The sequence below is a fragment of the Mesoplodon bidens genome, assembly GCF_964165515.1.
Source record: "Mesoplodon bidens genome assembly, chromosome: 18".
Classification (NCBI taxonomy): Eukaryota; Metazoa; Chordata; class Mammalia; order Artiodactyla; family Ziphiidae; genus Mesoplodon; species Mesoplodon bidens.
In genome coordinates, this window is record NC_138175.1 from 1,792,583 (window position 1) to 1,818,722 (window position 26,140).

General features: G+C 53.8%; 1 pseudogene across 1 annotated transcript; it reads left to right on the plus strand.

The window, feature by feature from the left end:
* On the plus strand, window positions 1-8,658 carry LOC308606701 (annotated as a pseudogene). Its single transcript has 8 exons — window positions 1-98; window positions 624-714; window positions 3,178-3,367; window positions 4,157-4,716; window positions 5,029-5,059; window positions 5,165-5,389; window positions 5,566-5,952; window positions 7,945-8,658. The product of its transcript is annotated as an uncharacterized misc_RNA (transcript).
* The last annotated feature ends 17,482 nt before the right edge of the window (window positions 8,659-26,140 follow it).

The window sequence follows — 26,140 nt, forward strand, 5'->3', positions numbered from 1 at the left end:
ATGGCCACACAAGATGCCCAGGGCCGGGCCCCATGCCTGGCACATGCCAAGCTCCTGGAGGATGGCTGCTATGAGACACGAATACATTTTGCAAACAGGTGAGAGCGCTCACCCACTATTTGCAGCCCGCCCTTTAACTCAACCGATCACATGCCAATCAGTTTTTCTCAACCACATCTGTTTTAGCTGCCAGACATCCAGCTGTGGGGACATAGCATCAAGTCCTAACCACTCTGAGTGGACATCTAAGTTGTCAGCGAGTTGTCTTACCGTGAACAAGAGGTCCGTAACTGCATCATACCTGGGAGAAGCCACCGAGGATTTCTGGGCTGCTTGGGCGGGGTGTTGCTGGCTGCAGGACTCCAGGGGCACCCGGAGGGTGGAGACGCGGGAGAGTCTGCGGGCTGTGGTCTGTCCACAGATGAGCTAGTGGGTGAGAACTCAGGGCGGGTGAGGCATTCTATACATCGGTGCTGGGTGGCGATGCCTCTGCCCCTCTGGCACCTTTTTCCTGTCCGAGAGAGAGAAGGAGGAGCCCCGCGCCCAAGAGCAAGGCGAGTGGTGTAGAGTGAGGGCCAAATGTGAGGCTTAAGACAGATTCGAGTCCAGCCTGGTGATTTCAGCACCAGCCAGGAGGACAGCAGTCGAGAGCTGTCCTGGGAGCGGAATTCCCAGGGGAGGGCCACCCTGGAGGAGAGGGGAGAGGCGCAGGAGGTGGGTTAGGGGTGGCAGGGAGAGCCAGGGAGATCCCCTGCCCACCGGGTACTGCGGAGCCCTCCTGTGGCCCTCCCAGTGTTCCAGGCAGCCCCAGTGGGGAGCTGGGCTGCCATGTTAGGGCAGTAGGACCACAGCCTGCCAGGCACGCTGTCTCTTCTGCCGTCCTGTCTCCTCCCCAGCAGCCCTCCCCCGCCTCCGCTCATCTCTGTGTCCAGCCAGGTCCTGGGAATCACATCTCAGGGACCAAGCAGATGAAAATGCACTCAGCGAGGATTCACGTACAGGAGTGTTCACAACAGTGGCGTCTGATTCCCCCAAACTGGAAACAACCCAGAAGTCCACTGAGAGTCCATCCTGCGTGAACATACTGCAGCCCAGCCCTACGGCGGAGAATCACACAGCAGGGGAGACGGGTGAGCTGGTTACACACAGCCAGGCGAGTCCCCACCTGCCGGTGCCAGCGGAATAAGCAGGACACAGTTGCAGTGGCTCTGGTTATAAAAAGTTCCGTGACGGGCACAACAGAAGACAGTGATGGGGACGCCCCCAGGGTGGGGGCGGGCGATGGCACCCACGTGCTCGCTTTATTCATTCAACCGTTGTTTCACGTTTCGGGCACGTTTCTCTGAGCATATTATGTTCCAAAATCAAAACGTAAAGAAACAAGCAAAGACACTAGGTGTCGCTGGTCTTTCTGGGAGACAGGTATTCAAGGGCACTTCGCCTGGATGCTCGATTTGGTGGCCAGGGATCCGCACGCTACCCAGGTCCCTCCAGCCTGAGGCATCCGGGCCTGGCAGTGCAATCTGCACTTTAAATGCCTTGGAAGAGCCAGGCCGCTGGCCATTTGGGGGTGACAGCTGGGATTCCTGCTTTCTGAGCCAGCTGAGGGGCCCCTTCGGGCTCTGTTCCCGAAGGCTAGCCAAGAGAAGGTGTGCCAGCCGGGGGGTGCACAGCGGCAGTGTCAGCCCAGCGGGAAGGGTGGGGCACCCCTGCTCCCTGGAGCCCCCAGGCCAGGGCCCCAGTCCTGCTCCTGCACCCCTGCCCGGGCCTCAGCCTCCCAACCAGCACGGCGCTCCTCAGCTCAGTGTCCCCTCCTCTCCAGATCACAGGGGAAGGCCCTCGGGGGGCGGTCCCCACACCAGACTCACCTTCAGATTCCAGACGTCTGAGCCCCCCGCCCCCCGCCTCAGTAATCCCAGCCTCCCGGGTAAGGGGACCAGTCCACGCCCTCCCCACCTCCTCCCTGGGTCTCCGCCTCTTCCTGTCAGGCTCTAGGGGCTCAGCGGGCTAGCGGAGTCCTTCCCAGCCTGGCGAACCTGTGGCCTGGGGAAGGCAGGGGGCTTGGGCTTTCTTCTCACAGGTGTCCCTGCGGGGAAAGCTGCATCGGCTGCGTTCAGCCCCGCAAGGATGGCAGGTGGGGGGAGGGCGGGGAGAAGTGGGCGGGGGCTCGTGCGTGTGAGCACGCAGCACGGCTGTGGGCGGCACTGCAGCCTGCGGAAGCAGAAGCCTTGCTGTGCGATCGGCTCACCTCTCCTTCTGTCCCCCTCTGGGAGGAGGAAGGTGCTGAGTCTCTTCGCTGGGTAAGTTCTCAGCTGGGAGACGGTGGTCCCGGCTGCCCGCCTGGTAGAAGGCTTTGTTCAGACAGGCTCACGTGCAGGCAGGAGGGGGATGGAGGTGAGGAGGAGGGGGGCCCCCCCGAGACACCGCCGGGTGAGCGCCGGGCCGCAGGGGGCCTTGCACACGGGGGTGGGGGCTGCTGGGAGAGCTCTGGGTCTGTCCTGACCCCGGGCCGCCGGCTGGAGGGAAGTGGAGCCTTTGGGGTCGTGGCGGCTGCTGTGACCCTGGGGCCATAGTCTCCTCCAGCTAAACGGGAGAGAGGCTCTTTTCCAGCAGAGCGAGGGGCCTCAGGCCGCGTGGACCCGTGTGTGGGAGTGTCTGCAGACGCCTGTGGGCACAGGTGTGTGGCGTGTGTTCTGCGTGCTTGTGCACCTGGGTGTGTGAGTGTGGACAGTGTGTGTCTTTAGCTACAGCACAGACGCCTGGGTTGTGATGTGCATTTGTGTACTTGTGTGTGCTTTTGGGTCCCTGTGTTGTGGGTACAGGTGTGTGTGGGGTGAGTTAAGTGTGTGCGTGCAGAAGTGGGTGCATGTGTGTGTGTGTATTGTTGTGTGTGGCGGGTATGCTGAGCAGGGGGGTTTGGTTCATGTGTGTTGTGTCTGTCTGTGTGCTTGTGTGTCTGCATTTCTGCGTGTTGCTGTGCACAGGGGCAGTTGGGCTGTCTGTGTGGGCAGCATGTGTATGCACGTGTGTGAACACCATGTGACTGTTGCGTGCGTGTGCGGTGCAGGTGTGCTGTGGGTATGTCGTGTGTTGTGTGTGTATTGCGTGTGTGCGCGGGTGTGTGGCCGGCATCCTGGGGCCACCAGCTCTCTCCCACACCTGCCCCGTGGGCCACAGTGGGGGCCGCCCTGTGAAGCTCTGGCGGTGTCAGCCTTGGATCCCTCTGCTCAGCAGAGCTCCGGCTCCGCTCTGGTCCTGGGTCGCCTGTCCAGCGGGGAGGCGGGGCTGCCAGGGGCGAGGCTGTGCTCTGAGGGAGCTGGCACGCGGCACTGCTGGCCGGTGACACCTGCGGGGTTAACGGGTGGAGGTGGGTGGTGCGTGGTGTGCGTGTGTAGGTGTGCGTGTGTAGGTGTGCTGTGCGTCGTGTGGCATCAGTGTTGTGTGTGCCCTGGGCCTTCAGCCGTTTGCCCCAGTCCCAGCTGTGACCTCACCCCTCGATCAGCTCACGATACAAACCCTTTTGCCATCACTCCAGGAGCTGAGACGGGAGAGAGGGGCGCCTGTGAACCTCGATGGGTGGAGGGGGGCTGGCTGACCCTGGCGTTTCCAGAGCAACAGGGAGCAGAGGCCGTGTAGCCGCGGCTGGGGCCCTGCGGACGCCCTGGGCGCCCCCGTCTCATCCACTCCGCGCAGCCCACCCGGGATCGAGCTAGGGTCCCCTGAAGGATGGGAGACTGAGGCCCAGGGTGATTAAAGCCTCAATTTTAACATGAGTAACGGACATGAGACAGGTGCCAGGCTCCGGGCCCAGAAATTTCCGAGCCTCGCCGTTTTGTGGGACTCTCACCGTGTCCCTGAGAAGCAGGTGTCTTGATTCCCCCAGTTTCACAGACGAGCCGCCTGGGGCTTGGACATGCTGTGTGGCTTCCTAGTGACAGGGGGCAGCTGGCCGCTGAGCACTCAGGAGGTGCTGGGCTGGGGCTTGACGTGCGTACCTCCAGGTTTAACCTTCGCTCGGTCTCACATCTTAGGTATGACGGTTGTCTGCATTTACGTCCCAGGGGACTGAGGCTGGCACAGCAGGCGGCTCTCTGACTGTATTTACGGCAGAGGCCAGAAGGAGCATCCCTCTTCTGTCCCTCGCCTGGCCAAGCAGTCACGTCACGAGCGCCGGGTCCCTGCGTGTCCCTGGGGCCGGGCTCTCTGGAGAGGCAGGTGTTCATCCAGCGGCGTGAGGCCCGGCCGCTGGTGTGGACGCCTCCCAGAGTCCCCTCCCCCTCCAGCGCCTGTGCAGCCACCGTGGAAAACAGGAGCAGGCCGGGCAGCCCCAGCACCGTGTCCCTGGTTCCCAGTGATGCCGTCCCCAGCCCTGAGTACAAGATGGTCTCGGGTCTTCCCGGTGCTCCTTGTGTGCATGGTGGGCAGTGGGCAACACCATGGTGGTGCTGACCACACGGGACATGCACACGCCCACCAACTGCTACGTGGTCAGCCTGGCCTTGGCAAACCTTACTGTGCTGGTGGCTGCCGGGCTGCCCAACGTCTCCAAAGCTTGGCTGGGCAGTGGGTCTGGGGCCACGCCAGCTGCCTGGGCATCACCTGCTTGCAGTACCTGGGCATCCGTGCCTCCTCCTCCTCTGTCCCAGCATTCGCCGCGGAGAGGGAGGTACACTCCAACCCCTCCTGCAGGCCAGGACTTCCTGGCCACGATCCTTGGTAAACTGAGTCTGCTCCCCACTTACGGAGGGGGCGCTGTGTGGGACCCTGCAGGAACCCGGCAAGGGCGGGGGCAGGCGCTGGGAAGCGGGCTTCTCATCTCACCTCTGCTACTGACTTGCTGCGGATGTCAAGGTAACCCTGCACTTCTCTGGGCTTGGTGTCCCCACCGGGAACGTGGGCACTGGGACCGGACAGTCTCTTGGGCCTCTTCCAGCTATGAAGTTAACACCTGAGAGGCCATCTAGCCTCTAAGCATGTGGACGCTGAAACCCACTGACCGGGTTCAAGCCCAGCTCTGCCCCTTCCCAGCTGCGTGGCCTTCAGCACATTGACCCAGAGGGTTAGGATGTCTCGTCCAGGGCTACACAGAACGGGGACATAACCGAGGCCTTCTGACATCCATACCCTGGCCCGGTCCTGGTTCTCCCCTGCTGTGCCCATCTAGGGTCGCAATGTCCTTGACCCCTCAGCCTGTGACCTTTGGTGGTGGACAGTAGAAAACCCATCCTGGGATTTGCACAAAGGTCAAGGTCTTCGCAAGGGCACTCTGAACCTTGTGGGCCTGGCCGGACCTCGAGGGGCTGCACCTTCCGACTCGGCCCTGCCCTTCCCTCAAGACTGGCACCTTTGCTCTGCCAGTCCCCGAGGCTGCCTCCACACGGCCTCCCAGGTCCCCTACGAAGGGGGCAGTTGCACCATTGCGCCCACATTTGGTTCCCCATCGGGGAATCTGATTAACTGAGCGGACCACCCTCCATGGCCCAATCCCAGGGGTCGGCGGGTGGGTCACGTGACTGCCTTGTGGCCCGCAGGTACCTCGCCATCTGACACCCGATGCGGGCACAGGCCGCGTGCATCGTGGCCGGCGTCTGGGGGACCACGTCCACCTACTGCCTGCTCTGGTTCTTCCTGGTGGACTTGGACGCTGGCGGGCACCGGGGGCCGCAGCCTGTACCTGCCCATCTGCCTGCTGGACGTCACCGTCTTCTTCGTTATGCCCTGCTGGAGGCCACCGTCCTCTGCAGTCTCGTAGGGAGGGTCTTCCTCCAGAGCTCCCGGCCCACCTGCCACAGCTCAGGGATCAGCTTGGGGGCCAGCATGGGGGTGGCGAGGACTGGCCAGAGCCCAGAACCCAGGGGAGGCAGCCCCGTGGGCCAGGCGGGGCGCAACAGGCAACTGCCCCGGGGCCAGAGGCTCCCTTTCTTCCAGGAAGCAGGTGGGCAGGGGTGGCCGGTGGGGAGCAGGGGTGGGCGGGGTTGGTTTGCAGAGAGGCAGGGAGATGCGGCAGAGGCGTGAATGGACAGAGAGGGGGTGCTGGCTCCACGTTCGTCCACCCACTCACTCAGCAGGTGTCCCCTGGGCACCGACTGTGTGCCAGGCGAGGATGCAGGGACACAGGGGAGAACAGAAAAGATAAACATCCTGCCCCCGGGGCTCACGGCAGGACAAGTAAACACGGACCCTGTCAGAGGAAGAAATGGAGCCCGGAGGAGTGGGAGTTTAGGGGAAAGTTCGGGAAGACCTTGCTGAGGTGATGACTGAATAAAGATCTGAGGTGACCAAGCAGACACCCAGGAAGTGGTCCAGGCGGCGGGGGAAGGGGGCAGGGGGAGGGCCTGGTGCACCGAGGGTCAGCAAGGATGGGGGGCCCGGGAAGCACTTGGCTCTGACTGGAGGGGGCCAGGGCTCTGAGCGGAGGGGCCGCACCCCCCTCCAGTTTCAGGGGGATCCCCATACATTTGGAGCCTCAGACAGGTGTGCACATGTTAACCACGACGGGCACTCGGAGAGGCTGAGGCAGGGGGAAGGCTGAGCAGAGAGGGCCCCTGTGGACGAGCAGCAGAGATGTGAGTGGAGGGGGAGACACAGAGCGGGAGACACAGAGACAGAGAGACAGTGAGAGGGAGAGATGGAGAGATGGAGAGAAACAGAGAGAGACAGACAGAGAAGGAGAGACAGAGGCAGAGAGAGAGATGGAGAGACAGAGGGAGAGCCAGAAGCACAGAGCGGCCAAGGCCTGCTGGCACTAGGGGTGTAGCATGGCCCCAGAACAAAACTATGGACACAGAGATGTCAAACTTCCTGGGGCAAAACAGTGATGACTTCATGGGGAGCCCTCTCCCCCCTACCCCTCCACAGACCCGTGAAGGACACTGCTATTCTCCTGGTGCCACAAGTGGAAGAGGGGGGCTCAGAGAGGTTAAGTGGGCTGCCCAAGGTCACACAGCTGGGAAGTGGTCACACAGCTCACGCCTGCCGGCTCCAGCACCCATGCTCCCACCCACTGCCCCTGCATCCTGAAGGCGGCAGCAGGGAGGGCCCAAGACTAGAGCAGATACTAGGCCCCCCGGAGACCTCCCCTCAGTTCTGGGGCCCATAGGGAGCTCCCTGCATGGGTCAGTGGAGGCTGCCCTCGGAGGTGGCCGGGACACATGCCCCTTCCCCTCCCACTGACCCTCCTTCCTCACAGAGAAGCCGGGACCCTGGGCTGGCAGCTGAAAGTTAGGTGGAAGAGCCCAGAGTATCCCTGTCCTCAGCCCCCCTCCTGACAGGATTGTCTTCTGGGCCTGGCGACTCACTCCTGGGCTGAAAGAACAGATTGGGGTGTAGAAAGGGGATATGACCGTGGGTGGCTGGGCCCCTTGGGACAGCGGTGAGCACAGGCGGGCTGCAGGAGAAGCTGGTTCATGGCGCGTGTGCTGTGTCATCCTTCACTCTGAGCCTCTGCTTCCTCTCCCTTTTTTTTTTTTTTTTTTTGTCTGCGTGGCTTGCAGGATCTTAGTTCCCAGACCACGGATTGAACCTGGGTCCTGGCAGTGAAAGTGCCGAGTCCTAACCACTGGACCACCAGGGAACTCCCTGCTTCCTTGTCCTTCATGTGGAGATGATAACGGAACCACTGGAGGGCCCGGTGCAGGGGACGTAACCTAAGTGCCAGCAGCCACAGCGTCCACCTGGGGCCTTCCTGTGTCATCCCGGGCCCGAGGCCCCGCTCCAGGCATCCGGTCTTCACTTGCTGGGCGTCTGAGAGGTCTGGCGGAGAGGGTGCGCCAGGGGGCTCAGGGCAGTGAGTATTTACCAGCTGAAGTGGGGCTATTTCATGAGCGTATCAACCAGCACAGCTCTGAATGCCGGCCCTGGGCTCCTGCACAGGAAACGTTTAGCACAGAGCCATACGTAGTGGTCGTTTAAGTGATTATCGTAGTTAATGTTCTCATCACTTAGCGAACATGCCCTGAGGCAGGAGCCACGTCCCTCGGTCACTCGGTGTGCCGGGTGCCAGGGGCTTCCCACCCCTGCCCTCCCGCCCTGCAGGTCACCACGATGCTGGTGGTGGTTGTGCCCCTCTTTGCCGCCCTGTGGATGCCCTGCCGCACGCTGGTGCTGTGCTACTCCTTTGTGGCCCAGCCTTTCCCGGACCCCTGGGGGCTCCTCTTCTGCCGCACCTGTGTCTACACCAACAGCGCCATCAACCCCATCATCTACAGCCTCACGTCCCCGAAGTTCCAGCTGCTTGCCAGCGGCTGTGCGGGGGTGGGGTGGAGGAGGCACAGAGGCGCACGGCTGGCCTCAGCTCCACCAGCTACAGCGTGGACCCCAGAAGATGCAGACCCGCGGGAGTGAGGCCACGGGCCCTCAGGCAGCTGGGCCCCCACTCCAGCAGCAAGGGCCTGGTTTCAGCACCGTCTGAGGGCTGCCTCCCCCTGCCCAGCCCCTCTTGCGTCCCTCGGTTTGCTCCTGTGCTGGGTCCTGTCCGCTGGTGGCTGGCAGGGCCAGGAGAGGGGAGACACTCCTTTCCCAACGGCTCTTCTGGGTCCCTGGTGCCTTCCCTCCCCATGAACGAGGACTGGTCACGTGTCCTAGTTCTGGCCCGGTGGCTGGACTCCATTTAGGTAGCGCTCTCCCCTCCTCTGGAAGTGGGGGGGGTTAGGAGCAGGAAGAAGCTGGGAGGGGGCCAGCCTTCACTGGTGTAAAATTAGGACCCTCCGTCTGTTATTATTCATTCATTTAAGCACTCTGTTTTCCAGGGCAAAAGTCCTGATGGGTATTACAGGAATGCATTTCCAGTCTCTGGTGACAGCCTGTGTCAGTCTGGCTGTGGGTGGAGCCCGTGTGCGACGTTTTCCAAGCGGGACGGTGCCACCTGGGGCCACATAGAAAGGGTACCCAGCCCTGGTACCCAGCCCTACCGCTGACACCCAGAGACACCGCTGGCAGACTCGCCACTCACGTGTGCTGAGGCTGGCCGGTACCCGGGCCTCCGGCCTCCTCCCCTTTGAGCTCTGTCCCTGGACCACAAGCCCTGAGTGGTGTTGCCTCGGGTCATAAACAGAGCAGAGTGCTGTGTTTCTTCGGGCCCCTCAGCCAGAAACAGGAAGCCTTCCTGAACCCCCTCGCCCGAAGTGTTCAAGCTCTGCTCTCGTGGGGCCCGCTTTGCTGACCACCGCCCTCTACACCCAGCACCAGAGAGGGAGGTCGGCGTGGGACGGCCAGGCCCCAGGCTTCTTCCTCTCGGACTTCATCTCTTTTCTGGGTGGAACACTGCAGCCAAAGGCATTGACAATTCAGGCGTCAGGTGGCAGAAGAAGCCCTCCGCGGGGGAGCCAGATGTGTTTCTGGGCCAGCTGGTGCGTGGGACCGTTGCCTTGCCCGGCTTTCAGAACCTCAGGCTTCAGTTAATTCCCGCCACTTCCCAGGCGAGACTCTGTATGGAAAGTGCTTTCAAAATCATGGGCAGGGACACAGATCACCGATTGTCACCTCTGCTGTGACTCCAAGCGCCAGCGGAGGCTGGGCCGAGGGCCACATGCGAGCGGCCAAGACCTGGGACCCCAGAGCTAGCCCTCAGGTCAATGGCCCTGCGGGCGGCCTGCTATGCTTTGAGCCGTCCGGGCCCCAGGGGAGGACGCGGCCTGTTTACAAGGGCCGGAGGGTGTCGGCCAAGCGGGACGAACTGATGCCCGGCCTTCCATTGGTGCTCACGACTGTCCATCCTGCTGATCCACCAATGAGGGGAGAGCGCGGGTGTGAGTGGGTGTGGCCGTGGTCACGTGACAGCCGCAGACAGCGGCGCCCCCCTGGCCCCTTGCCTGCCGCCTGTCCACGCCGGACCCTCCTCCAGGTGGTCCTTACTGACGGTAAGGGTCTCCAGGCCAGCCCGCTACAAGCAGCCCTTCTAACCCATCAATGACCCTGTCAAGGGGGACATCCAGTTCTCCCGGTTTTACTGATGAGGAAACTGAGGCCGGGAGACCTTCAGGCGGTCACCTGTCCCCTGTGGGTGAGCCGCTGAACTCCTGACCACAAAGCTCGTTAGGCCAAAGGCACAGGACCCTGACCCCATCCCCACCCTCTCCGAAATTAGTTTCCTCTTGGGCCCCTATGATGCTCATTAAAGCAGATTTTCCATGGACACTTGTTTGGGAGGAGGTCTGTGTGTCCAGAGGTCACCCAAATGTGACTTCCAGGATGGAAGGAGGTGGGAATGGGGAATTACTTCCGTCAGGGAGGACGGGCGTCCTGAAAGCTGGGGCCGTGGTGGGGCTCTGTCCCCAGAGAGAGCCGAGGGACAGATGGGGGACGATGAGAAGATGGGGCCTCACTGGAGGGAGGGCGCCCTCACCTTGACCTGGCTGAGCTCAAGGGATGGAGGCTGCCTGGGCGTGAGCATCTCCTGTGGCCACTGAGGGTGTGCGGGGCCCAGGTCTGGGCACTGGCGTTAAGAAGCCAGCCCCGGCCGCGTTACTTACGGTCCCGAGACCTGAGCCGTGGCCCCTTCTGCCTTCATCTGTGAAAGGGAGGCGAGCTCTGCAGGCCTTCCTGCGTGGGCGCCGACCGACGCAGCACAGCTGGGACAGCTTGTCCTGCTTACTCTGTTCCTAGCTTCAAGCTTTGTTTCTGGTACCTTCTGGACGGTCTCCTGACGCTAAGGTTACCTCTCCAACCAAACCGAGCCCCTGCTGTGAGGCTTCGGGTCTCCTCCTGGACTTTTTTTTTTTTTTTTTCGGTACACGGGCCTCTCACTGCTGTGGCCTCTCCCGTGGCGGAGCACAGGCTCCGGACGCGCAGGCCCCGCGGCCATGGCTCACAGGCCCAGCCGCTCTGCGGCATGTGGGATCCTCCCGGACCGGGGCACGAACCCGTGTCCCCTCCATCGGCAGGTGGACTCTCAACCACTGCGCCACCAGGGAAGCCCCTGGCCTTTCTTGATACCCTTCCCGTCACTCCGTCACACACCTGGGCTCAGGTGCCCCTGCACCCAGTTAAGACCGGGCCAAGGGAAGGTACTTGTCACGGGAGTTCTGGCCTCACCGCTGTGCTGGTCCTGCTGTCTGAACTGCTCTTCTCTTTTCTCTTGGCATAGGGACATGTCATTGACAGGGAGGTTGACTGCTTTATTGTCCCTTACCCAGGACATAGATGCAAATCAGGAAATAAGTTAATTTGGGCACCCCACGCCCCTGCAAATGAAAAAAGGGAACTTCTGAAAGTCAGAGAGGACCCCAAACTGCTGCCCTGATGCCCAGGAGTAAGCCTATGCCCTGGCTTCACTTTACACACAGCTCTCAGGAGCCCTGTTGGGTGGTCCAGGGCTCCCCAGACCTGGTGTGCGTCAGGCCCTCCCTCTGAAGCCCCTCGCTCAGTCGCTCCGATTTCTATTTCCTGGTTCTCACAATAGCCGTTCCCACGTCCCACCCCCTGGGGAGCCTCAAAAATACCAGTGCTGGGCCTGGGCCCAGAGTTCTGGGCGCCTGCAGAAGAGGGGCCAGAGCTACTCGGCAGGAGCACTGCCCTGGGTGGGAAACAAATCCGCGACAACCTGCTCCGTGCTAAGGGACGCGCCGGGACAGGCAGACAGCCCCAGAACCCCAGCTGGGCACCCCAGCCCGTAACTGTGACAGTGCCTGGACAGGCAGCACCCCCAGTTTAAGGGGACAAGGACCAGCACTGTGCTCTGGATGGATTTCCCACCCCGAGGGGCTAAAAGCGAGGAAGCTTTGGTGTGTGGAGGGGGACACCAGTGGTTCACTCCCAGCTGGGCTGGGAGGCCCGCGGGGACGTGTGTGAAGCCTGACCTGCTGCGGCTCAGAACTCAAGCTGTCCTGGACGACGCAGAGGAGCTGTCGCCACGTGGGAGAAGATGCAGCAGTTAGAGGTTAGAGCGGGCGCTGCCTGGGAACAGACCCAGAAAACAGTGCTCGGAAAAGGGACGGTGCCAGGGCCCGGGCGGGGTGTGCCATGCAGCGCCCTTGGGCCATCGGGACACCATGTCTCGTGCTGGCTTACTCGGTGCCATTCGGAGCTCCCGTGAGGCTCTGCTCTCTGATGAGTGTGTGTGGCCCTCGGGGTGAATGCCAAAGGGCCGCCGAGGGCGTGGGGCCCGGTGCCGGCCCGGCTAGGGCCGAGCCAGCGAATCCTGCGGCCCCCTCTCCGGGAGCCTGTGTGGGTCACCCACTTCCCCCACCTCCAGCAGGGGCCGCCGTGGGTGCAGGGACATCGCCACACTCCCCAGCCCAGTGCTGGGCCCTGCGGGCAGTGGGCTCCCCTGGGAAATGCCGGAGCAGCCTGTGTACGGGCGGCGTCCCCTCTGAGCCTGTGCTCCTAGAAAACAGGGGCAAGTAAGAAGCCTCACAAACCCCTTGTTTTTCGAAGCACCCTGGGAGACGGCTTACTGCAGAGACTTCCCCGAATGAAGTGAAGTTGATTCACTCTTCCACAGGACCCCCTTGAGGACCCCAGATACCCCTGGGTTACCTACGACTAGGCCCGACCCTGACCCTCCAGCTCCCCGATCTTCATCTCGTGGTTGATTAGCTGAGATTAGAGCCGCTTGTTCCCCTGAAACTAGCTACAGAGAAAACCATTTCCAGTTCAGCTGACCGAGATTCCCCTGATTGTCAAACAAGCCCACTGGAGACCACCGCCCTGTCACCTTCAGGCCACCCCCGTCACACCTCTCCTCCCCCCACCACACAGGAGCCCAGGGCAGGGCCGCCTGCCGGGACATCTGGTCCTCGGCCCCGGGGAGCCCTCCCGCTTGCTCTGGGTCTGCGGTTTGGCCGTCACTGCGGGGTGAGCGGGCCCCACGGCGGCCCACGTGTTTCTTGTGAAGGCCGCACGCCGCAGGGGCGCAGGTGTGCTGAGTTAGTATCCACTCAATTGCTCACGTGTTCGCCTCCTCATCCCGATATCCCAGCAGGCACCGGGCCCAGAGCTTGTTTTCTCTCGATTTGCCCGGCGCTGGTCTCTTCTGGCGCCGGTCTCACCCACCTCATCGGCCTGCATGGCGGTTTTTTGGTTGTCACAGGGCTGGACGGAGCCAGTGGCACTTAGTGGACGGTCCAGGGGGTGCCTGAAGTCACCATGGTGGAGGTAAGAAGCCTGTTGGCAGTTTCTTGAGCTTTGTGCGTGGACACGAAGGGCCCTTTGCCCTTTTGGAAGCCGCACTGGCCGTTCCAGGAGAGTGAGCACCGTGTAGCTGAGGAGCCACTGTGCTCGGCTTCATGTGGAGCCCGAACGGGCGCTTCACTGTTGGGGGGCATCGTGTCATTACAGCCAGTCAATCGGGGTTTGCGCCTGGGGCAGTGCCTCTTTAGCTGCTACCTTCACCAGGAGGCTCCCCGTCCAGGAAGCCCTCGGGTATCCCCCAGCTGGTGGCACCCCCAGCCCTCCCACGGCCCACGCCTCCCTCCCCTCCCTCCCCACCACTCCTTCCTCTCCCCAAAAGTCCCGAGACCCTAACACTTTTCCCTAGGTGCTCAGCGTTGATTTATGGGCCCTGGGGTAGTGAGTGTGTTGCACGGGGCTTTGAATTCTAGTCTCCAGCGCTCCTGGGCTAGTGGCACGTGTCCAGTGGCTGGCTGGTCAGGCCGTCCAGGTGCGACAGGTCTCGCCTAGCACGGTGCACATGGCTGGGTGACCCCGGAGAGCCCCTCCCTCAGGGCTCTGGTGTCTCACACTGAGCTCATGGTCTGAGCTGGTTCTGGAGGATCAAGGGGCCTGAGAATCATGCATTAAAGAAATTGCAGAGAAAAACGCCAGGGAAGAACGTTCACCAGAGAGACTGAGTAAGGACAGGCAGCTGTGTGTGGACGCAGGTGCCTTGCTGCTCCTTTAACTGCAGGCGGGGCTGGGCTGGCCTGGGGCGATGGGACGCCCACTCCCCTGCTGGGTTCTGGTGTGTTCTCAGGCAGTAGGTGCCTGGTGTCAGCGCCACACAGATGCACAGCACTTTGTTTCCCTCCGACCCCAGGAAGCTTCAGGTCCACTGCCCAGGGCGCTTGCGCTGCCTCTGGTCCTTCAGGGTCTTGCATCTTTGGGAGGCTCGGGTCCCCCAAGCTTGCATCTCCCTTGTCTTCCTCCTTGCGAGGCCAGGGGCCCTCTCAGGCTCTCCCACCCCAGCCTGACTGAAGAGCTGGGGACCCCGGCCCAGACCACAGTTGCCTGCTGGCTCGGTGGGAAGGAGGGTTCCAGGGGGAGTGGTTGGCTCTGGGCAGGGTTGCTCTGCTTGGCCTGGGCCTGGGGTTCCAGGTACTCTGTCCAGCCAAGTGATGCTCATGTCAGGACCCTGGCTCTGAAGGGATTTGGTGACTGAGAAGGAATTGTCTGGGAGGCGTAGCAGCTGGCACTGGGTGGGGCGACTGATGCTACCAGGGTGGTCCTCAGAGGAGGGCCTGGTGCCAGCAGGCACGGGGAGAGGCGTCCATGTCCCATGTGAGTCCCCCAGCTCTCTCTTTACTCCTCGAGGTGGCGCCTGAGTTTGAGCTTGGGGGGCAGGGCCAGGGAGAAGTTGGGGATGCGGCAGGTGGGGGGGCGTGAGGGTCAGGAGAGCCGTGCTCTGGTGGGAGAAGCACCAGAGCCTGGGAGACGAGGCCCCCTCCTCTCATCGGCCGCTTGGAACAATCCTCACGCTGGTCCTGAGGGTGAAAGAGGGTGAATCGCGCTTTGTCTGTGGTGAAGTGTTCTTGTTCTGAGGCTCGACGGACACCTGGGTCATCGTTGGGCTGCAGGGGGGCCGGGGGGAGGGGGAGTTACCTGGGGGCTTGGCCGTCTGAGGTCCCCACTGGAGGGGAGGGGGCCTTAACAGAGGCTGGGGGGCAGAGAGCTGGGCTGCGTGGGGTGGGAGTAGGGGCCACGCACAGATTCCTGTCCCATTAGAGGCAAGTGGCAGTGCCGGAGCCCTGCACTGACATCACCGAGCCTCCAGATTCTTCTTCAGGAAACAGAGCTCACCCCTGTGAGCCGGGTGGAGGGGTGATGAGTGGCTAATCTCGCAGTTCTCAGAGTGTGGTCCGTGGAACCCTCAAGGTCTGTGACGTCAAAGCCACTCAGACGCCACTTGCCTTTGTCACAAGGTGACCTCTGCTCTGATGGCCTCGGCCTGGGCTGTGCTCACGGGGTCCCCACAGCTGAGGCTGTCCTTGATGAGGCAGCAACAAGATACCAGTCGTACTGAATCTCAGCTCTTGAGTTTTGTCTCTTTAATGGGTTTGGCAATGAAACGGGGGGAGCAGCTGTGGCTGTGAGCCGAGGTGCAGCGCGGGGGGCCGAGTCTCCTCCAGGACGTGCCCGCGAGACCAGCTCAGAGTCTGCGCTGGTGATAAAGCTGGCGCTCTCGCGTGAAAATCTGAATTGTGCACAGCTTGACAGCTTCACAGGGTTTGTCTTTGCTGACAGTTGGAGGTGACGGGGCGGAGTGCTGTGTCTGTGTTTGAGGTTGTGTGAGGTGCGTCTCCACTGGGAGATCCACTGGACCCCGTGAACTTAGATTTTTCCAAACGGCCCGAGCATGCCTGGGTAAAAATCCTTTCAATGTGGGAAAGAAACCCGTGGATTTTAATGTAACAGAGGAGGAAAGGTCGGGGATATGGTAGCAGAGCCCACCTCGAAGCTAGTCTCTAGGGCCTCCCTGGGGGGCCGACGGGGCTACTGAAATGCCTCTGCGTTTCCAGCCACACTTGTGTGGGGCCACATTTTCGTCGCGTACTTCAACCAAAATAGTGTATAGACACAGATGCGAATCCCACTGTCTGCTGTTAAATAGCCAACAGTAAAGCAACTGTAAGCACTGCAGTGTCCTTCTCCTTATTTTGGAAACTATTATTTTTCATAAAAACATTATTTCTGTTAACATGTAATGGGTTTATTACTGGTGTTTTTAATTTATTTGTATATTTTTAATGAGTGTGATTGGATCATTGGAGGAAGGTGTGTATTCAGCAGGGGATGGCGATCCTAGAGGCCGTCTTAGAATTGCCCCTACTGCACTCACCAACGCCAAAGTGAAAGCTTTGCTTATCTGCTGGTGCCTGACTTACGTCCTCCCCTATGTGACAGAGGATGTCACAAGCCTGCATCTGACATTGATTAATTAATTTATTTATGGCTGTGTTGGGTCTTCGTTTCTGTGCGAGGGCTTTCTCTAGTTGTGGCAAGTGGGGGCCACTCAGTATCGCGGCCTCTCTTGTTGCGGAGCACAGGCTCCAGACGCGCAGGCTCAGTAGTTCTGGCTCATGGGCCTAGTTGGTCTGTGGCATGTGGGATCCTCCCAGCCCAGGGCTTGAACCTGTGTCCCCTGCATTAGCAGGCAGATTCTCAACCACTGTGCCACCAGGGAAGCCCCCTATTACTGTTATTTTTAAATAACCTGAATATTTTAAAATTCTCAAGTTTTTCTTTATTTTTGGCCGTGTTGGGTCTTTCTTGCTGCACGTGGGCTCTCTCTAGTTGCGGTGAGTGGGGACGACTCTTGCGGTGCACGGGCTTCTCATTGCGGTGGCTTCTCTTGTTGCGGAGCACGGGCTCTAGGCGTGCCAGCTTCAGTAGTTTTGGTGCATGGGCTCAGTAGTTGTGGCACAGGGGCTTAGTTGCTCCGCGGCATGTGGGATCTTCCCAGACCAGGGCTCGAACCCATGTCCCCTGCATTGGCAGGCAGATTCTGAACCACTGCGCCACCAGGGAGGCCCCTCAGGTATTTCTAATACGGTAAATACCTGTAGATACAACCTACGTGGATCAGGCTCTTTGAGGTCTTCAGTAATTTAAGAACATAAATGGGGTCCTGAGATGAAAAGATTTCAGATTACTTAGACAGGAGGTGTGGATTAATATAGTACCTGGCAAGTCCTGTTCTTGATAGATGGCAATTGTCCTTCCTTTTGGTTTACTTTTGGGGAAACTGACGTGCAGAGAGGAAGGATTCACCCGTGACACAGGCAGCGCCAGGCGCCTGCCTTACTCCCGCCCGGCGATGCTCCACCTCCCTCCTCCTTCCTGCTGGTGACTCCTGAGCCAGAGGAGAGGTGCAGCTGGGAGCCCATGGAGCCCTCCGTCAGGATCAGCCCCCGCCCCTCAGGCAGCCCGCACCTGTGAGCACCACGAGAGGAGAGGGCAGCTCACTGCAGTGCCTGCAGAGGTGGAAAGAGCCCTGCCTGCCTGCAAGGGACCTGCATCCATGTCCCTAATCACAAAAAAATCACTGCCGGCGCTTAATTCTAAACAGTGAGCGCCCGCTGCAGAAGGTAGAGAAAAGTGAAAAGAGCTCCTTTTCACGCACAAACTACCATCACCTGCCTGAGTTTCCCCGAAGGCCTCAGAGGCAGCTGCCGGTACTGTCCTGAGAGAATGAGGACCTGTGCGGGGCTGTCCTGGGCCACAAGTGCCCGGCGGGTCCAGACCAAGGCTCCGTCCGCACCTACACCAGCTCTCAGGAAACCCAGGCAGAGCTCGCTTTACGGCACTGCCAATTGCAGGTCTGTGGTGACCCTGCATCAAGCAAGTCTGTTGGTGCCATTTTCCCAACAGCATTTGCTCACTTTGCATCTCTGTGTCACATTTTGGTAATCCTCATGATATTTCACACTTTTTCATTATTATCGTTGTCATGGGGATCTGGGACCAGTGATCTTTGATGTTACTCTTGCACAAAAGATTACAACTGGCTGAAGGCTTAGAGGATGGTTAGCATTTTTTATTTTTATTTTAAATTTTTTCCTTTTCTCTTTTTTGAATTTTTAAATTTTATTTATTTTTTTATACAGTAGGTTCTTATTATCCATTTTATACATATTAGTGTATACATGTCGATCCCAACCTCCCAATTCATCACAGCACCCCCTCCCTTGCCCACTGCCCCGCCACTTTCCCCCCTTGGTGTCCATACGTTTGTTCTCTACATCTGTGTCTCAATTTCTGCCTTGCAAACTGGTTCATCTGTACCAGTTTCTAGGTTCCACATATATGTGTTAATATACGATATTTGTCTCTTTTTGCCTTACTTCACTCTGTGTGACAGTCTCTAGATCCATCCACGTCTCTACAAATGAGCCAATTTCGTTCCTTTTTATGGCTGAGTAATATTCCATTGTGTATATATATACCATATCTTTATCCATTCATCTGTCGATGGGCATTTAGGTTGCTTCCATGACCTGGCTATTGTAAATAGTGCTGCAGTGAACATTGGGGTGCATGTGTCTTTTTTTTTTTTTTTTTTTTTTTTTTCTTTTTGCGGTATGCGGGCCTCTCACTCTTGTGGCCTCTCCCGTTGCGGAGCACAGGCTCCGGATGCGCAGGCCCAGCGGCCATGGCTCACGGGCCCAGCCGCTCCGCGGCATATGGGATCCTCCCAGACCGGGGCACGAACCCGTATCCCCTGCATCGGCAGGCGGACTCTCAACCACTGCGCCACCAGGGAGGCCCTACATGTGTCTTTTTGAACTATGGTTTTCTCAGGGTATATGCCCAGTAGTGGGACTGCTGGATCATATGGTAGCTCTATTTTTAGTGTTTTAAGGAACCTCCATAGTGTTCTCCATAGTGGCAGTATTAATTTACATTCCCACCAACAGTGCAAGAGGGTTCCCTTTTCTCCACACCCTCTCCAGCATTTGTTGTTTGTAGATTTTCTGGTGATGCCCATTCTGACTGGTGTGAGGTGATACCTCATTGTAGTTTTTTTTTTTTTTTTAATTTAATTTAATTTTTTTAACATCTTTATTGGAGTATAACTGCTTTACAATGGTATGTTAGTTTCTGCTTTATAACAAAGTGAATCAGCTATACATATACATATACATATATCCCCGTATCTCTTCCCTCTTGCATCTCCCTCCCTCCCACCCTCCCTATCCCACCCCTCTAGGTGCTCACAAAGCACCGAGCTGATCTCCCTGTGCTATGTGGCTGCTTCCCACTAACTATCCATTTTACATTTGGCAGTGTATATATGTCCATGCCACTCTCTCACTTTGTCCCAGCTTACCCATCCCCCTCCCCATGTCCTCAAGTCCATTCTCTAGTAGGTCTGTGTCTTTATTCCCGTCCTGCCCCTGGGTTCTTCATGACTTTTTTTTTTTTTAGATTCCATATATATGTGTTAGCATACGGTATTTGTTTTTCTCTTTCTGACTTGCTTCACTCTGTATGGCAGACTCTAGGTCCATCCACCTCACCGCAAGTAACTCAATTTCATTTCTTTTTATGGCTGAGTAATAGTCCATTGTATATATGTGTCACATATTCTTTATCCATTCACCTGTTGTTGGACACTTAGGTTGCTTCCATGTCCTGGCTATTGTAAATAGATCTGCAGTGAACACTGTGGTACATGACTCTTTTTGAATTACGGTTTTCTCAGGGTATATGCCCAGTAGTGGGATGGCTGGGTCATATGGTAGCTCTATTTTTAGTTTTTTAATGAACCTCCATACTGTTCTCCATAGAGGCTGTATCAATTTACATTCCCACCAACAGTGCAAGAAGGTTCCCTTCTCTCCACACTCTCTGCAGCATTTATTGTTTCTAGATTTTTTTTTTTTCCATTTTTTTTAAAGTTTATTTATGTTTCTAGATTTTTTGATGATGGCCATTCTGACTGGTGTGAGATGATGTCTCATTGTAGTTTTGATTTGCATTTCTCTAATGATTAATGATGTTGAGCATTCTTTCATGTGTTTGTTGGCAATCTGTATATCTTCTTTGGAGAAATGTCTGTTTAGGTATTCTGCCCATGTTTTGATTGGATTGTTTGCTTTTTTGATATTGAGCTGCATGAGCTGCTTGTAAATTTTGGAGATTAATCCTTTGTCCGTTGATTCATTTGCAAATATTTTCTCCCATTCTGAGGGTTGTCTTTTTGTCGTGTTTGTAGTTTCTTTTGCTGTGCAAAAGCTTTTAAGTGTCATTAGGTCCCATTTGTTTATTTTTGTTTTTATTTCCATTACTCTAGGAGGTGGATCAAAAAAGATCTTGCTGTGATTTATGTTAAAGAGTGTTCTTCCTATGTTTTCCTCTAAGAGTTTTATAGTGTCTGGTCTTACATTTAGGTCTCTAGTCCATTCTGAGTTTATATTTGTGTATGGTGTTAGGGAGTGTTCTAAGTTCATTCTTTTGCATGTAGCTGTCCGGTTTTCCCAGCACCACTCATTGAAGAGACTGTCTTTTCTCCATGGTATATCCTTGCCTCCTTTGTCATAGATTAGTTGACCACAGGTGCGTGGGATTATTTCTGGGCTTTCTATCCTGTTCCATTGATCTATATTTCTGTTTATGTGCCAGTACCATACTGTCTTGATTACTCTGGCTTTGTAGTATAATCTGAAGTCAGGGAGTCTGATTCCTCCAGCTCCGTTTTTTTTCCCTCAAGACTGCTTTGGCAATCCGGGGTCTTTTGTGTCTCCATACAAATTTTAAGGTTTTTTTGTTCTAGTTCTGTAAAAAATGCCATTGGTAGTTTGACAGAGATTGCACGGAATCTGTAGATTGCTTTGGGTAGTATAGTCATTTTCACAATGTTGATTCTTACAATGCAAGAACGTGGTGTATCTCTCCATCTGTTGGTATCATCTTTAATTTCTTTGATCAGGGTCTTATAGTTTTCTGCATACAGGTCTCTTGTCTCCTTAGGTAGGTGTATTCCTACGTATTTTATTCTTTTTGTTGCAGTGGTAAATGAGAGTGTTTCCTTAATTTCTCTTTCAGATTTTTCATCATTAGTGTATAGGAATGCAAGAGATTTCTGTGCATTAATTTTGTATCCTGCAACTTTACCAAATTCATTGATTAGCTCTAGTAGTTTTCTGGTGGCATCTTTAGGATTCTCTATGTATAGTATCATGTCATCTGCAAACAGTGACAGTTTTACTTCTTCTTTTCCAATTTGGATTCCTTTTATTTCTTTTTCTTCTCTGATTGCCATGGCTAGGACTTCCAAAACCATAGTGGTGAGAGTGGACATCCTTGTCTTGTTCCTGATCTTACAGGAAATGCTTTCAGTTTTTCACCTTTGAGAATGATGTTTGCTGTGGGTTTGTCATATATGGCCTTTATTATGTTGAGGTAGGTTCCCTCTATGCCTACTTTCTGGAGAGTTTTTATCATAAATGGGTGTTGAATTTTGTCAAAATCTTTTTCTGCATCTATTGAGATGATCATATGGTTTTTATTCTTCAATTTGTTAATATGGTGTATCACATTGATTTGTGTAGATTGAAGAATCCTTGCATTCCTGGGATAAATCCCAGTTGATCATGGTGTATGATCCTTTTAATGTGTTGTTGGATTCTGTTTGCTAGTATTTTGTTGAGGATTTTTGCATCTATATTCATGAGTGATATTGGTCTCTAATTTTCTTTTTTTGTAGTATCTTTGTCTGGTTTTGGCATCAGGGTGGTGGTGGCCTCGTAGAATGAGTTTGGGTGTGTTCCTTCCTGTGGAATTTTTTGGAAGAGTTTGAGAAGGATGGGTGTTAACTCTTCTCTAAATGTTTGATAGAATTCACCTGTGAAGCCATCTGGTCCTGGACTTTTGTTTGTTGGAAGATTTTTAATCACAGTTTCAATTTCATGACTTGTGATTGGTCTGTTCATATTTTCTGTTTCTTCCTGCTTCAGTCTTGGAAGGTTATACCTTTCTAAGAATTTGTCCATTTCTTCAGCATTGTCCGTCTTATAGGCATAGAGTTGCTTGTAGTAGTCTCTTAGGATGCTGTGTATTTCTGTGGTGTCTGTTGTAACTTCTCCTTTTTCCTTTCTAATTTTATTGATTTGAGTCCTCTCCCTCTTTTTCTTGAGCCTGGCTAAAGGTTTATCATTTTTGTTTATCTTCTCAAAGAACCAGTTTTAGTTTTATTGATCTTTGCTATTGTTTTCTTTGTTTCTACTTCATTTATTTCTACTTTGATCTTTATGATTTCTTTCCTTCTACTAACTTTGGGTTTTGTGTGTTCTTCTTTCTCTAGTTCCTTTAGGTGTAAGGTTAGATTGTTTATTTGAGATTTTTCTTGTTTCTTGAGCTAGGCTTGTATAGCTATAAACTTCCCTCTTAGAATTGCTTTTGCTGCATCCCGTAGGTTTTGGATCGTTATGTTTTCAGTATCATTTGTCTCTAGGTATTTTTTGATTTCCTCATTGATTTCTTCAGTGATCTCTTGGTTATTTAGTATCGTATCATTTAGCCACCATGTGTTTGTGTTTTTTATGTTCTTTTCCCTGTAATTGATTTCTAATCTCATAACATTGTGGTCAGAAAAGATGCTTGATATGATTTCGATTTTCTTAAATTTACTGAGGCTTGATTTGTGACCCAAGATGTGATCTATCCTGGAGAATGTTCCATGCGTACTTGAGAAGAAAGTGTAATCTGCTGTTTTTGGATGGAATGTCCTATAAATATCAATGAAATCTATCTGGTCTATTGTGTCATTTAAAGACTGTGTTTCCTTATTAATTTTCTGTCTGTATGATCTGTCCATTTGTGTAAGTGCAGTGTTCAAGTCCCTTACTATTATTGTGTTACTGTCAATTTCCTCTTTTATAGCTGTTAGCAGTTGCCTTATGTATTGTGGTGCTCCTATGTTAGGTGAATATATATTTATAATTATTATATATTTTTCTTGGTTGATCCCTTGATCATTAGGAAGTGTCCTTCTTTGTTTCTTGTAACATTCTTTATTTTAAAGTCCATTTTGTCTGATATGAGAAATGCTACTCCAGCTTTCTTTTGGTTTCCATTTGCATGGAATATCTTTTTCCATCCCCTCACTTTCAGTCTGTATGTGCCCCTAGGTCTGAAGTGGGTCTCTTGTAGACAGCATATATATGGGTCTTGTTTTTGTATCCATTCAGCAAGCGTATGTCTTTTGCGTGGAGCATTTAATGCATTCACGTTTAAGGTAATTATTGATATGTATGTTCCTATTACCTTTTTCTTAATTGTTTTGGGTTTGTTTTTTAGGTCCTTTCCTTCTCTTGTGTTTCCTACTTTGAGAAGTTCCTTTAGCATTTGTTGTAGAGCTGGTTTGGTGGTGCTGAATTCTCTTAGCTTTTGCTTGTCTGTAAAGCTTTTGATTTCTCCATCAAATCTGAATGAGATCCTTGCCGGGTAGAGTAATCTTAGTTGTAGGTTCTTCCCTCTCATCACTTTAAATATGTCATGCCACTCCCTTCTGGCTTGTAGAGTTTCTGCTGAGAAATCAGCTGTTAACCTTATGGGAGTTCCCGTGTATGTTATTTGTCATTTTTCTCTTGCCGCTTTCAATAGTTTTTCTTTGTCTTTAATTTTTGCCAGTTTGATTACTGTGTGTCTCTGCGTGTTTCTCCTTGGGTTTATCCTTTATGGGACTCTCTGCACTTCCTGGAGTTGGGTGGCTATTTCCTATCCCATGTTAGGGAAGTTCTCAACTATATAATCTCTTCAAATATTTTCTCAGGTCCTTTCTCTCTCTCTCCTCCTTCTGGGACCCTGATAATGTGAATGTTATTATATTTAATATTGTCCCAGAGGTCTCTTAGGCTGTCTTCATTTCTTTTCATTCTTTTTTTCTTTATTCTGTTCCGTGGCAGTGAATTCCACCGTTCCGTCTTCCAGGTCACTTACCCGTTCTTCTGCCTCAGTTATTCTGCTATTGATTCCTTCTAGTGTAGTTTTCATTTCAGTTACTGTATTGTTCATCTCTGTTTGTTTGTTCTTTAATTCTTCTAGGTCTTTGTTAAACATTTCTTGCATCTTCTTGATCTTTGCCTCCATTCTTTTTCCAAGGTCCTGGATCATCTTCACTATCATTATTCTGAATTCTTTTTCTGGAAGGTTGCCTATCTCCACTTCATTTAGTTGTTTTTCTGGGGGTTTATCTTGTTCCTTCATCTGGTACATAGTCCTCTGCCTTTTCATCTTGTCTGTCTTTCTGTGTATGTGTTTTTTGTTCCACAGGCTGCAGGATTGTAGTTCTTCTTGCTTCTGCTGTCTGCCCTCTGGTCAACAGGCAGATACTTTTTTTTTTTTTTTTTTTTTTTTTTGCGGTACGTAGGCCTCTCACTGTTGTGACCTCTCCCATTGTGGAGCACAGGCTCCGGGTGTGCAGGCTCAGCTGCCGTGGCTCACGGGCCCAGCCGCTCCACGGCATGTGGCATCTTCCCGAACCGGTGCACGAACCCGTGTCCCCTGCATCGGCAGGTGGGCTCCCAACCACTGTGCCACCAGGGAAGCCCAACAGGCAGATTCTTAACCACTCTGCCACCAGTGAAGTCCCTGTAAAGTAGTTTTAATTACGGTTTGCACATCATTTTTTATACACGTTGCTACCGCACACTTAACAGACTACAGTGCAGTGTAAACATCACTTTCATATGGTCTGGGAAAGCAAAGAATTCACGTGCCTCACCTTATTGCCATGCTTGCGTTACTGCCTGTGATGGTCTAGACCCAAATCCGCAGTATCTCTGAGGTGAGCCTGTATGATTAGAACAAAACGTCCTGCCAACCCAGAAAACCTCTCCACAGGGTACAATAGAGAGGATGGTTTCATGATTGACTAAGCGTGAAACTGTAATGGGATGCTCATCACAACCACTACGCTGTTGCACACATGAGGGAAGCTCACCCTTTTTTTTAGCCAAGAAGATTCAGCCCATTAGACACACGTTCCCAGGACAGACAAGGATTAGTCCTTATGTAGGAGGCCTTGACAGTGCCATTTGTCACACACAGTTCATGCCAACTCCACCTCTAACTGGGGGCATCTGTGTTAGCTAATTGCCTTTATCTAAAGGGACAGTAAAAGTTCTGGCATCTCTCAGGAGTGGGGTTTCAGCCTAGAGCCAGGCACCTGCCCCCATGGAAACTGGGGGTAGATAGGGAGCCACCTTCCTAAGGCTCACATTCAAAGAGGCAGCTCCCAGGTGCTTGAGAAAGACGGTCCTGGGTCGTAAAACCTGCAAGAGGCTTATGTAGCTGTATATAAAATGACATCCATTTCAAAAGAGGCAGAGAGAGAATTTACACGTTTTTAAAAATTCTCTAAGGAAAGAGAGGGGATCGTCCCATTCCCTTTTTGCACCCGTAGAATTAATTTTTTCCCTATTTTATTCTGTTTGCCCAAACACAGCCCCCCCAGGTGACCTGAGAAGGGTTAGGAAGTGACATGCCCACTTGGATCACAGCGTAATTGGGAGCAAGGGGGTCGTGCAGAGAAACATGGGGATGAAGTGTGTGTAAGAGCAGGAGCGTTAAGCCTGCGGGGGCCTGGCCAATGTTGTCTGTCTGTCTGTCTGTGAGCAGTGGGGCCCCCGTGATGGGGTCTGGGAGCCAGGAGTGCCTTGTGGAGCTGGAGGGCCACTGGGTTGTGCAGGGGGGAGTCAAGAGTGAGGAGGGATGGGGCAAAGCCCACAGCATCAAAAATATGTCTGCCCCCCAGTGTTCATTGCAGCACTCTTCACAATAGCTAGGACATGGAAGCCACCTAAGTGTTCCCTGACATATTAATGGATAAAGAAGATGTGATACATATATACAATGGAATATTAGCCGTAAAAAAGAATGAAATAATGCCATTTGCAGCAACGTGGATGGACCTAGAAATTATCATACTAAGTGAAGGCGGAGAAAGGACAAATTTCATATGATACCCCTTATATGTAATATCTAAAAAAATAATACAAATTAACCTATGTACACAATAGAAACAGACTTACAGACCTAGAACACAAACTTATGGTTACCAAAGGGGAAAAGGGAGGGGGAGGGATAAATTAGGAGTATAAATTTAAGAGACACACATGACTTCATATAAAATAGAAAATCAGCAAGGATTTATTGTATAGCACAGAGAATTACATTCAATATCTTATAATAACCTATAATGGAAAACAATCGAAAAAATGTATATCCAAAAATCACTTTGCTGTACACCTGAAAGTAACACAATATGGTAAATCAACTATACTTCAATATGTGTCTCTTATCCTGTGTTTATTCTGATTATATTGTAGAAATGTATTTTTTATCAGTTCTTATATTTCTCATTTTTTGAATTGAAGTGTAGTTGATTTACAATGTTGTGTTAATTTCTGCTGTATAGCAGTGATTCAGTTACACATATATATACATTATTTTTTTTAATATTCTCTTTTTTTTTTTTTTTTTT